The sequence below is a fragment of the Cornus florida genome, unplaced genomic scaffold, assembly GCF_030987335.1.
Source record: "Cornus florida cultivar Cherokee Brave unplaced genomic scaffold, ASM3098733v1 CherokeeBrave_3.0.0_Hap2_Chr09, whole genome shotgun sequence".
Lineage (NCBI taxonomy): Eukaryota > Viridiplantae > Streptophyta > Magnoliopsida > Cornales > Cornaceae > Cornus > Cornus florida.
In genome coordinates this window covers 75937031-75950456 of record NW_026775579.1, presented here as the reverse complement: position 1 = coordinate 75950456, position 13426 = coordinate 75937031, and positions in this window count along the sequence as shown.

Genomic DNA, 13426 nt, shown 5'->3' with positions numbered 1-13426 from the left:
AAAGTAAAGCAAGTAAAAGTTTAGAGAGATTGCACAAGGATTTTTATTGAGGAAATCCTAGTTGATAAAATACATCAACTGTTTGCATGGGAAAAACTTCGTGGACCATTCAGTCCAAAGTAAACTGATCCACTATATTTGAAACAAAGTACACCAAACTTTGACTCTGTCTCACACCCTATCGTTATACCAAACACCAATTACTAACAATCCTCAGGCTTTGTGACTCCCCATCCAACAGCAACTTAACCTCAGGCTTATGCTTGATATTTATAAAAGAGTAGCAGGTAGATCAGACAACACTCCTTAAATGTGCCAACACTTTCAAAGTGTGTTCGCTTTTACTTCTATTCTTCAAGATTTGAACTCGATGTAAAAGAATTAAATCATGTTCTTCATACGGAATATCTGAATCTTTAATATAGTTCCAATTATGATGATATAGAGAACAACACTACTAAATCACTCATGAATATATGTGTATGCTCTCATAAATAAATTTAGACCAATCAGATTTGATTTTCTGAATTCTCTCTCTAAAAGGCTTTCTCAAAATATAGAATTAATTTTCCCTAAAGCCATGAATAAACCTAGAAGACAAACAAGGTTTATATAGAGTTTAGAAAGTCCTAATCCCTCAAAAAATATGAAAAATTTCATGCATAGGACTTAGAAAGAAGTCTAGTCCAAAAAGGAATCAAATAGAATAAGAAAGGTAAGTTACCATAACTTATTAGGGGTCTTGAACCGATTTAGGAAAATGGGAACCGGTTCAGGAAGGCCAGAAATAAATTCATGCATTTTCTTTTACTTTTGAACCGGTTCAGGAATTTGGGAATCGGTTCAAGATGGACAGTCTTGAATTTTTCCAATTCAGCTGATGTTGAACCTGTTCAATATTTTGGGAACCAATTCAAGATGGACATAATGTAAAATCTTCTTTAAAACCTTCCCAAACTCTCCCAATATGTTCTCACTAACTCTCAATCTTCCTAAAGCATTGTTCTTATCATCTCGGAGTGTAGTATATTATGAACACTTGAACTTCTTCAAATCCGCATCCAATCTTCAATCTTTGAAATTGTAAACCGAAAAATTACAACTCGATCGGACTTGTTTTGACAACGAAATTAGCCAATTATAAAATATATATCTCACATTCTAAACCAACTAAGAAGTTTCAAATAGAACATGAAATAAGTTACCCTAAACTGTATCAATAGTGGTACCGGTAGCCACATGTGGAACCGATTCCCAAAGGATAAAATGTTTTTCTTTAAAGTTATGGTTTTTGAATCGGTTCCCAACCTTTGGTACCATTTCCCACATGACAGAATCCTGAAGAAGGTTTTGAAAAACTTGGAAGGAATTCTATTTTGGTACGTAACTTGAATAATATACCATATAGGTATAATGTCCTAAGTGGGAAACAACTTCCTAAGGTGATGTTCTTTCCTTTCTCGACGATCTCAGTATATCAACTTTGAACAACCTTCCAATTCCGTAGTCAATCTTGATCTTGATATGGTAACTTGAAATTACAATAATTAGACTTGTTTTGACATCAAAATTTGCCAATTACAAAAATTATATGTGACGGCCCTGGTTTTTTAGCCAGCGCATCCTGTGATAAACCAAACGTAGATCTGATACGAATCCAGAATGCGGAAGCAAGAAACAAGACAACGGTCTCCCAAGGCACAACACACCTCTAAGACACTTTGATGACCTTCCATGAGGTCGTGGAACTCAATAAGAACTAACGCGGAAGTAAAAGATCAGAAATATGACAAATAAGCCCCTAGGGGCAAAATAGTCATTTTACATGGAAATGACATCTCTAGAATGTATATTATTCCTGAGACACATCCATGACTTCCTGTGAAGTCATAGAACTCAAAAGAAAGTAGCGAAAGCGAATCACAAGAAAACCGGACAAAAATAGCCCCAAGGGCAAAATGGTCATTTTTAAAAATATAGATTCAGGTACTACCAAGTACACCACTAGAAAGACAATGAAAAACTAATCAAGATGGACTCAAGAATCGCATGATTCGGAGTCCGGACAAAGGAGAAACGGTAAAACAAAAAAAAAACGGACGTACAAAGCAAAAAGGATAAACTGGTAATTATTCAGAATTATCCAGGTGTAACTGAGCACGCTGTTGGATAGATGACAAAAAATTAGTCAATTTCAAAAAAAAAATTTACTCGATTTGGAGTCCGGACGAGGGAGAAAGGTTAAAAACAAAAAGAGGGTCATGACAGCTATAGTGTTGTCGACCAACTGCTGCTGCAACTGAGAGTAAAAAGGGGCATCTAAACGGACTTTTTTGGAAAAACTCAAAGAAACCCCCCCCCCCCCCCCTAAAATTAAGTTTTCTACCCGGCAATGCAAACGGAAACAAAAAATATGCATCTTAAAATGCCCAGAATGCCCTAAGAAAATTAGGTCAAGAGGGTAAAAATCCTTCCGAACTGTTGCCCAAGGAAAGGAAATGGGGTTTCGAGAGGTTTTTAAATTGCCTAAGTTGAAAATCCAATCTTAAAATACACCCACAAGACCCCCGTAAGTTTCGGATTGATCAACACGTTTTTCAAAAAAAAGTTGATGAATAGTAACAAGTACTAAAATCTCAAGTTTTAAAGAAAATGGCATAAACCAGAAAAATGAACTTGGCGTTGGATTTTCGGATCCAAGACGACATTTTCTAGAAAAACACGAAGAAGAAACCCCCCCTCCCCCAAAATCGAGTTTTCTACCCTGCAACGTGGACGGAAAAAAAAAAAAAAAAAAAAAAAAAACACATTGTGAAATACCCGAAATGCCCCTGGATCAAAAAAGGGTAAAAACTCAAAAAAAAAATGTCACTTTGAGTTTTTATTTCATCAAGAATGGTATTGTGTGCCAAAGTGAACATGCAACCATACGTAATATGATAAAGAAGACGTACTACAATGTCCTACAACCTCATGACATGTTGTATATAAAATATGACCCTTCAATGCATGAAATCTCCTAACTTCCATAAGCAACAATGAAGTTAAAAATTAGCATACATATCACATAAGTGTCTTTGGCCCTTGGCCTCATTACATACAAGTCAAATACATTGCATAGAGTGTACTTATGTACACATTACATAAATGGAATCAAATATACAGATTTTGATAAATAAGGCTACAAATGGCATTTCAAGCCAACCTTTATAAGAATTAAAACCTTCAAGTCTACAATCATCTAAGCAATGATGAACATTATGAACCAAGTCTTCGTACCTGAACAAAACTCCCAATAACTTCAGGGTGAGTAAACAAGTTTACTTGTAGGGAATGAGCATGCATAGACTCGATTTCTTCACAGATTTTTACATTAACTTGAAACAATTTAAATGGATCATGTTACCTAACGTCTATGTTAAAGTGGGACACAGGGATCATCCTAAGCTACTCATGCAATTGAAATGAACTACCTCGGACAAGTATACATGCTCCAGTATGCTAAACAATGCCAAAACATGTTATACGACATTCAAGTATACATTTTCAAGTATACTAAACCATATTAAAACAAGTTATGCAACATCCAAGCATATCTACTCAAGTATACATTTAATATGGAATCTCGTATATCAAGTATAAAACACAAGTATACTAAGCTAATAGGATTATGCATAAGACAAGTATACATGGCATAAGTATACTAAATGCAATCTAAACTCATGGAGTAAGTATACAAGTTCAAGTATACTAAATATGATTCGAATACCTAAAGTAAACATCAATTCTCAAGCTACAAGTAATCCATAATTAACAACTTGAAATTAAATACGAAATCAAATAGTGAAAAGACTAGGACATGCGGTCGCTAGACCAAGTAAGTATTTTCGAGTAATTACGACCCACAAGGTACCACCTAATGCGCACTTATGACTTAGAAGACTCTTGTCTCCGTACTAGAGCCAAAGCTTAGCCATCACATAAATTATGTCCTCACAAGCTTTCCAAAATCAATAAGTTTAAAACTTCTACAAAATCAAATGCAACTTACAACATTCTATGCACAAGTAAGGTTGAATCCACACAAACTATGTCTTAGAATCCAAGTCTAAATAGCATATGACATGTCAAATCTTCAATATGTAATTATATACAAAATAAGAATATTTTGCAACAATTAAGCTACATTACCATCCTAAGCCACAAGTACTAAATAAGTTTCAATTTAGTAACAAGCTCTTAAGGTAAACAATTGTAATATTCTAGACAAGCTATATACCTACACAAGATATATTTAAACAAGCTTTGCAAATCAATGATATCCTATATCATGTTAAATCCAATTACCATTTTAAGAGGCCACAAGTACTAATTCTACATCTAGTTAGTAACATGCTCACAAGGTAATTAATTGCATTACATTTCAAAGGATTTTCAATCTAACATGAAGAGTCTCTAAATTTCAAATCAATCCCAAATAACTTCAAATTAATATATGTTAAACAACATAGCATGCTCATTACATATATCAAATCAAAAGAGCAAAATGAGCAAGACATCATCATGTAGATTTTAATTAATTTAAATTAATTAAATCTCTAATTTTTTAAAAGTTGTTCAAATGATCCCAAATAAATATATAATAAGGACTAAGTCATGGCCATGCCATATATCAAGTCAAAAATGGAATACAAGCAAGGTACAATTTAGTAGAATTTAAATCAATTTAAATTCATTAAATCTCTATATTTGAAAACTCATTTAAATCACCCCAAATTAATATGTAACAAAGATCAAGTCATGGCCATGCCATATATCAAGTCTAAAGTGAGTTATATGCAAGTTACAATAAATCATTTATTTCTCAAATTGATATAAAAATGCATAAAACTTGTATTTCACTACAAAAGCAATTAAAACCACTTAGAAAATAAACTATAACACCCCCTACCTCACAAGAGGATTGTTCCTCTTGAATCCAAGGCAAATCAATATAAAATGGCAAACCCTTTAAGGGTTATATAGAGGAGGATGAGGGGAACAAAAAGTATTCCCAAGGTTAAGCTTGGAAATCAATGGAAGGTTATCAAAAATCAAAGTCAAGGCCTAAGCATCAAGCTTCTCTAATGGTGGCTAGGGTTTGTGGTGAGGAAGAAAATGAAACAATGAAATGAAGTGTGAGTGGAGGAAATAGAAATCCTCCACTCACTATGTGATCTTACACCATGGTCAACACACACAAGTTTGGTCACTTGCACAAAAACCCTTCTTTAAAACCATAATTCCAAAGTGGCCCAAAAATAATTGCAAGACTTAATTTAGAGCATACACTTGTCACTCATCCAAGCCAACAAGTGGTCCAATCCTAGGCCAACAAATTGGTGATCTCCACCCTCCATGTGTCAAGAGATTAAGCTTCCAAGTGGTTCCACCAAAATGTCAATAAGTAGTTCCATAAGAGTGTGACACTTGTCACACTTTCCAAAAATTGCAAAAAGGTCTTTTTTCAAAATATCTTCTAAATTAAATTACAAAATGTCCCTAAGACAAAAAACTAATTACTTTATGTAATTACATTAAAATCCCACAAGTTAAGAATATTACAAAAATGTTATGCATCCATACCCTTTACAAGAAAAGTAAACACTTAGCATGCTTTTCTAAAAAAGTAAAAATACACATAGCATGGAATTTAAATATTGTGGATACATGCAAAAACCAGAATCAAATCCGAACACGAAAAGTGAGGTTGTGCTAATAAAGTGACAAATGGGAAAAAGACGAAAAGTGAATAGTGTCCAAAAAGTGAAAATACGAAAATGACTCGATCTTTAAGGGAAGTTGTCAATTCAAAGGAAAGAGTTTCATAAACCATTTCTGAGCACTCGAGACGACACTAAGTGACAAGAAACCGAACTCAGAAAATAAATTTCAATGAAAAAAATTCATCCGTAAAATTCTGAGGAAAAAGGAAAAGAAGGAAATGACCGGGTCATTACATTATATCTCACAGCCTCTAACATATTATACTTTTGTAGCCCGTACTTGTTATGACTCCCATACCACACTTACAAGTTCTTTTGTTATGGTCACGCTTTGGTAAACTTAGAATGATTAATTGCTTCTAACCTTGTCAACTGATAATCATTTCCCTACCGCTTACAACACAAAAGATAAATGTAATATTATTTATCAAAAAATAAAAGAAGATAAATGTAATATTCCCTACCGCTTACAACACAAAGGGTAAATTACATTTATCTGTCTTCTTGGTTGGGTTTAATTATTTTACCTCCCCTGTATTTTAAATAATTGTAGTTACTTCCTTCTAGTTAGATGTGTATAACAAATCGATCCCTCTCGTCAGTTTTACTAATGGTGAATGTCGATATGACAATTTTTTAGCATCATATGATAAATATGTCTTTTAGATTGTTATGAAGTCACTTTTCTCTAGTACTTGTGTGAAAATAAGTATTGAACAAAAGTGTCATAGCAATTTGTCATGTGAAACTAAAAAAACTCTACACATAAGAGTTGACCGACTCTTACCTTTTGTGAAATTGACGATATGGGTCAATTTGTTACACATATGTAACTAGAAGGAAAATGATTGTAATTATCAAAAATACTGGAGAGGTAAGAGAAATAAACCCTAACTATAAGGGAAACAAATGTAATTTACCCTTATACAAATTGATAAGCCTACTATCTACAGTTTTCACCACATAAGCATTTTTACCTTTGCCCCAAAACTATTTTTGTTAAAAACATAATTTCTTTTGTGCTACTTTCTTTGTAATTTATTCATAAACTCCATGTTTTGCAATATATAATTACATGAGTGTTTATGAAGAGAGTCATATAATAAAATGTTAAATCCGAAATTTAGATATATATATTTATGCATGTAATTAGAGTGATAACAGAAAAACAATAGTTAGTTGTACATATTTCTTTTGGTAAAATCCATCTCTATTCCCTTTCATCCCTTCAAAAAATTGGGCTAAACTTTTCTACACATGTAGGCTTTGGAACAACTATTAGTGTCTTGATCGCTATATGTTTATGGTCGTACCTGAGACATGAGAAGAGGCAAAAGAATAACATGAAACAAACATTTTTTAAGAGGAATGGAGGTTTGTTGTTGAAACAACAAATCTCTTTCAATAACGAAAGTGTTGTGCAAACAAAAGTCTTCAGGGCAGAAGAGTTGGAAAAGGCAACAGATAATTTTAATTAAAATCGAGTTCTAGGCAAGGGAGGACTTGGAACAATTTACAAAGGGTTGTTAGAAGCATAGTGGTTGTTAAGAAGTCTAATATAGTTAATGAAAATCAAATTGGTCAGTTCATCAATGAGGTTATTATCCCTTCTTACACAATTCAAAGGAATATTGTAAAATTGCTAGGTTGCTGCTTAGAGACTGAAGTTCCATTACTAGTATATGAATATGTCTCGAATGGCACCCTATTTGACCAACTGCACGTTCAGGGTTATATTCCGACAATGTCCTGAAATACTCGATTGAGAATTGCAGGAGAAATTGTCGGAGCACTTGCCTATATGCACTCATATGCTTCTAGATCTATCTTTTACAAGGACATCAAATCCAACAAATATTACTCGACGAAAATTACAGAAGTGTCTGATGTTGGACTTTTAAGTTCAGTACCCCTAAACAATACTCATTTGACAACATTGGTGGGAGGCACATTTGGTTACTTGGATCCTGAGTACTTTCAATTAGGACAACTCAATGATAAAAGTGACATTTATGCCTTTGGGGTCGTTCTTGCTGAATTGCCAACTGGGAAAAAAGCTCTCCTCTCTCCTCTGATAGATCTGATGAATGTCTTGTACTTAATTTTCGATCATCAATGAAACAAAATCGTATTATTAAAATTTTGGAGACAGTAATTGTTAATGATGCTAAGGAAGAGGAGATTCAAGTCGCTGCTACTCTCGCATAAAGACAACTAAAACTGAATGCAATGAAAAGGCAAAATATGAAAGAAATAGTAGCAGAACTGGATCAATTAAGAAAGATACAAGAACCGCCTTTACTTAAGCATAATAGCCCAAACAGCTATGCTTAGTAAGTGAAAGAATCTACTCTTACACAATGGAAGAACTTGAAGAAATGTTTAATTAATGATATGTCTAAGTTTCTCTCCTCCTCTCATTTTTTTTTTTATTTTTTTATTTTTTTCTCTTTCATTTCCAAAATAACAATATCGATTTAAAGATATGTAGGATAAATTTTCAATTTTAATTTAAGTACCTACCATATCTAGATAATTGTGAAGATTGTATGTATGGCTTCAATATTAGACTTTTTATTGATTTGCAGCTGCAGTATTTGTGGTTTAACACATCTAATTTTCACATGAAATTGTTCCTTTTTTTTGTTGCTTTTTCATTTTTGTACCATTAAATTTTCTAATCCCTCTTTATTTTTAGAAATACAAATTTATTTAGCGTAGTTGAAGGATCATGTAAATAAATGAGTTTAGAGCATCTCCAAAGCCGTCTATTTAAACATTCTTTTGTGTCTATTTAAACATTCTTTTGTGCAAAATATATATGGCTATGATGTGTAAATTTTTTTTTAGGAAAAATTCTATTTTAGTCTACTTTTCAACCATAAAGACAAAGAAGCATTAAAAAAAATTTATAAGACAAAGAAGTCCTATTTTACATAAATATTTCCAATCAAGTTCTAAACTAAATAGAATCCCTATTTTACCCTTTCCATATTCCCCCTCACTCTCAACCGCTTTCTCCCTTAAGCAATCGTCCATTGATTCCGGCAAAAAAATTAAATTCTATGTATAAATTCTATGAAAAGGTAACAAAGAGAAACTGGTATTTAATCATCTGTGACTAACCCATTAGCCTTGTTTCTGGATGAATTTAACAGGTTTCAGATCCCTCATCTCTGACCCAATTCCTTATTTTGTTATCCACGTATCAAAGGTGACATATATATTTGCGTACGTAAATTAGTTTAAATCTGTGACTTTTCCATATATTAGTGTCTCTGTACGCATAAATGCGAATTCCTTTCCATATCAGTCAAATTTAAATCTTAATAAGGTAAAAAAAATAATTAAAAAAATCTTGACTTAATTTTTAGTTTATTCAAACATAGCAATAGCATCCAAAAACAAGGCTAATATATGGTTAGTCACAGATGATCAAATACCAGTCTCTCTTTGTTACCTTTTCATAGAATTTATACATAGAATTTAGTTTTTTTTTTTTTCCTGGAATCAATGGACGATTGCTTAAGGGAGAAAGGGGTTGAGAGTGAGGGGAATATGGAAAAGGTAAAATAGAGATTCTATTTAGTTTAGAACTTGATTGGAAATATTTATGTAAAGTAGGACTTTTTTATCCTATAATTTTTTTTTTAGGACTTTTTTATGTTAAAGGCTAAGATACATTGGCACGTCACCGATATGTAAAATTGTTTTGTATTTTACAAACTTTTTTTACATAGCCATATCAGCATATTTCTTTTCTAGTCCCTTTTTCTCATTCCATTTACGAATGAACCATATATCAATTAAGTTTGTAAAAATTATGTAGAGTCCAAACATAACACTAGTTGGTTATTATTGATGTATATATTTTTACACAAAAAGTATAAAACAACTTGTTGCTAAAAATAAATAATCCAAAATTTGTGTCTAAATCTATTATGACACATTAAATTTACAAAATATATATATATATATACACAATGATTGAAAATACTCTTAGTCTGGGACAATGTTATCGATCACTTTGCATCACCATCATTATTAGTATATTACCATAGCTTTAGGTATTTTATTACTAAAAATTAATATCATATACGAAATATAAATTAATGGCCATTAAATATGTTTAAATTATTTGTACTATATAATCTGTCACAATAATTGTTGCTACATTTTAAAACTATATATTTATTTATTTTTTGGATAGGTTAAAATTGTATAAAAACGAAGAAAAAATTTACAGTATGCAAGGGGGATACCCCTCAAAAGAAAACAAAACAAATATTACAAGGCACAAAGCCCACTAAACAATGCCAGCCCATGAAACAGTCCAAAAGGACTTAACAAAGCCCAAGTGAAGCCCAGACGCACAGAACAGCCCACTATACCAGAGAAGCAGAGGGCAACTACCATACCAGAAATTCAAAACAGGGCAGGCTCATCAACAGCAATTAGGGCACATTCTAATCAATCAGATCATCAACCAAAATGGAAGAAAAGGTTTGCCAAGTTTATGTTTATATTTAACTTGTATTTTTGGAGTTTTTGAAAGCAAAAATATGGCGTGGAAGAAGTCATTTTGGTAAATAGATGTCACAATCACAATGACATTGCTTGATTGAAAGCAATAGAGGTGGAATTGATATTCACCCCCAATTCTTTAAAAATCATAAATTATTCTAACAAAACCACGTCAAATATTGAATTCTTTTAGATGCAAACAATTCTTAAAAAAAATTGTGTAAGTATTAACTAAGAAAAAAAATGACATCAAACAAGTTTGGTTCTAAAATTTCGGTCTCGACTAAAATGCTTGTTTGAGGATTGTGTGTTTTTAGTATCACAAATTTACTTTCAAGTTTTTTTTTTTTTGGTAAATAAAATTGTATTAAGGAACCAAACTGTGCAGTATACAAAGAGTATTCAAAGGAGCATACCCTGAAACAAAAACTAAACATACAAGCCTTGACTAACCCAACAAAAGAACAGGCCCAATACTAAGAGTTCTATTACGAGATAGACGATTAGCTCAGACAAAATTAGTGCTTTTGTTTCAACCGTGAGACTTGGAGCAATAATAATTAAGGATGGCAATTTTCCCGACCCGGTGGACGGGTTTCTGCCCCGCCCCGCACCGCTCATAATGAAGCGGATTTGGAAGTCCCCTAAATAAGTATAAGACGGGTATGGTAAAATAATAAAAAAAATTGAAACAGGTTTGGGGCGGATTTAGTGATAAACCAACCCCTCACCCGCCCCCGCCCCCGCCCCGATTTTATATGTACTTTTAAATTATTTATATATTTAATATTTTTAAGACCGTTGTTACTTTCCTGCAAGTATAAGTTAATATATTAATATTCACTACTTATTAATTTAAATGTTAGGATCAACTTATTTATCAATTCAATCTGAGCACATTTGTAATGTTTAAGTCTTTTATATATATATATATATATATATATATATATATATATATATATATAAAAGTGGTCATAAGACCACGTTTGTGTTTTGGTTCTCTGTAATCTCAATTCACTCTCTCTCCTGCTTCTATACTAGCAATTTCAGTTTTGAGCAACCTTGGGAGTCCAAAAATTGAGACCCATTTTGAGGGTTTGAGGTTAAAATTGGGAGTTTTGCTTAAAAGTGAGGTAGGGGGTCCTAATCCATGAGATTCTTGCTCCCTTGTGAATTATTCTTTGTTAAATATAGTTAAACATGCTTAATTTGAGATGAATGCCTCTAAAATGATTGATTTGATTTTGTATATGGAATTCATGCTTTTGTGTATATGTGGATTTATGTTAAAAGCATACTTATATATATATGCTGATTTGTGTTACAAGCATACCTAAATGTTGATTTTTCTATCCCTATCATGCTAGATCTCGATTGTATGAAAGCACGTGGTAGTTTTACTTGAAACTTTTGTGAATCATGTTGTATTAATTAAGTTGAGTTAGTTATGGAATGATGAACTTGGACATGGCATGATACATCCATGCACTACCATTGGGCATAAAATGGGATTAATGTGATTTGAAATGAAAAAGGAGAATTTTGGGAAGAAGTTTTGATTAAAATGGTTTTGAGAAAACTCGGTCGCCGCGGGGTTACTAAAGGACTGGTGTGTTAATATAGCCTAGGGGAAACTAGGGAGATTGCCCTAGCGTGGTTGAGCTAGCTGAGTTCAAAATGACGCCGGGGGGTACCAAGGGTTAGAGACACTAGCTAATCCTTCTCTCGTATCGCTGCGGGGTCACCAAAGGGCGAGTTATATTAACAGTTTGAAAGTGATGGATTTGAATGTTGAAAATGGGGAGTGACATCGGCATGTATTGCATTTCATAACATCATATTGTGCATGCTGAGATTGGATTTAATGTTGTACTTTCTCGACATAGTATGACCCCGATTCCTATTGTCCAATTCTTTATTTGGATTCACGGGGACACAAGAGGTGTGTTTTAGGCACCACCTACTGAGCAATTTTGCTCACCCTTTTTATTTAACATTTTTTTTTAGGAAATGGGAAAGAAGTGGCGGATGACATTCTACCACAGACTTAGTATGGATTTTGAGCTTATTTTGTTATTTTTGTACTTGGGTCTCACTATTTTTATAAGACTAAGCATAATGTATTTTGTACGACGACTTATGGACTTTTATTATAAGTATACCTGTGGGCTGTAACTTTTGTATAAGCTGTCTAAATGTTGTAAAATATGGACATTTGATATTAATCTTGTATTTTGGGACTGTAATTATGATATCTGGATGATATAGTATGTGGTTGTACCACCATGAAATGTATTATATGTTTATTGTGTTGGGACAGGTTAAAAATGCATTTAAATAGGTTATTGTAGGACGATTTTTAGCAGAGGTCATGCCGAATTTTTTTTTTTTTTTTTAATTTTGACATCATTTAGGGTCGTTACAACATTGGACTAGTTTTTTTTTTTTTTTAACTAAATAATAAAAATGGCATTACCTGCCCCGCCCCTGCAAATAAATGGAGCACACGGGGTGGAGTCGGTACTTTGTCTATCGAAATAAGAACGGGAATGATATACTAATTACAAAATCGTCCGGAGTAGGGATAGAGTTGGTATGACGAATTTTCAAACGAGACCCTACTCCACCCCGTTGCCATCCCTAACAACAATAGAAAAAAAATGTTAAAATAAAGCGAATGCATCAACAAGATCAAGGCACCACACTCAAATTTGCAGGGCAATTGCATTATCTGAAAAACTATGAAAGGTGAATTGACGTTTCTTTCAAAAAATTGGGAAGGTTTCAAGTTTTAGTGATTCCTTTGGCATAAGGACAACTACTTTACCTGACTGAGAAGATACGATTTTAGATTGACTCAGAAATGGAATTTAGGGTTTTCATGGGGTGATTGCACGAATTAGTAAACACCCTAGTATTTTGTTTCTTCCTAATACGATATTACAAAACTATGCAAGGTTAGTTTCGAAACATGAAATTTGCTAGTATGTTTTCAAGATAAATACAATGGATTATGTTAGGCGTTCATTTTAAAATGAATTAAAAAAACAAAAGGCTTTTAATCGATATACTTGTCATAAATTGCGGTTTGTAAAAAGAATGTTATTAACTAATTATTTATTATTATTATTTTTTTT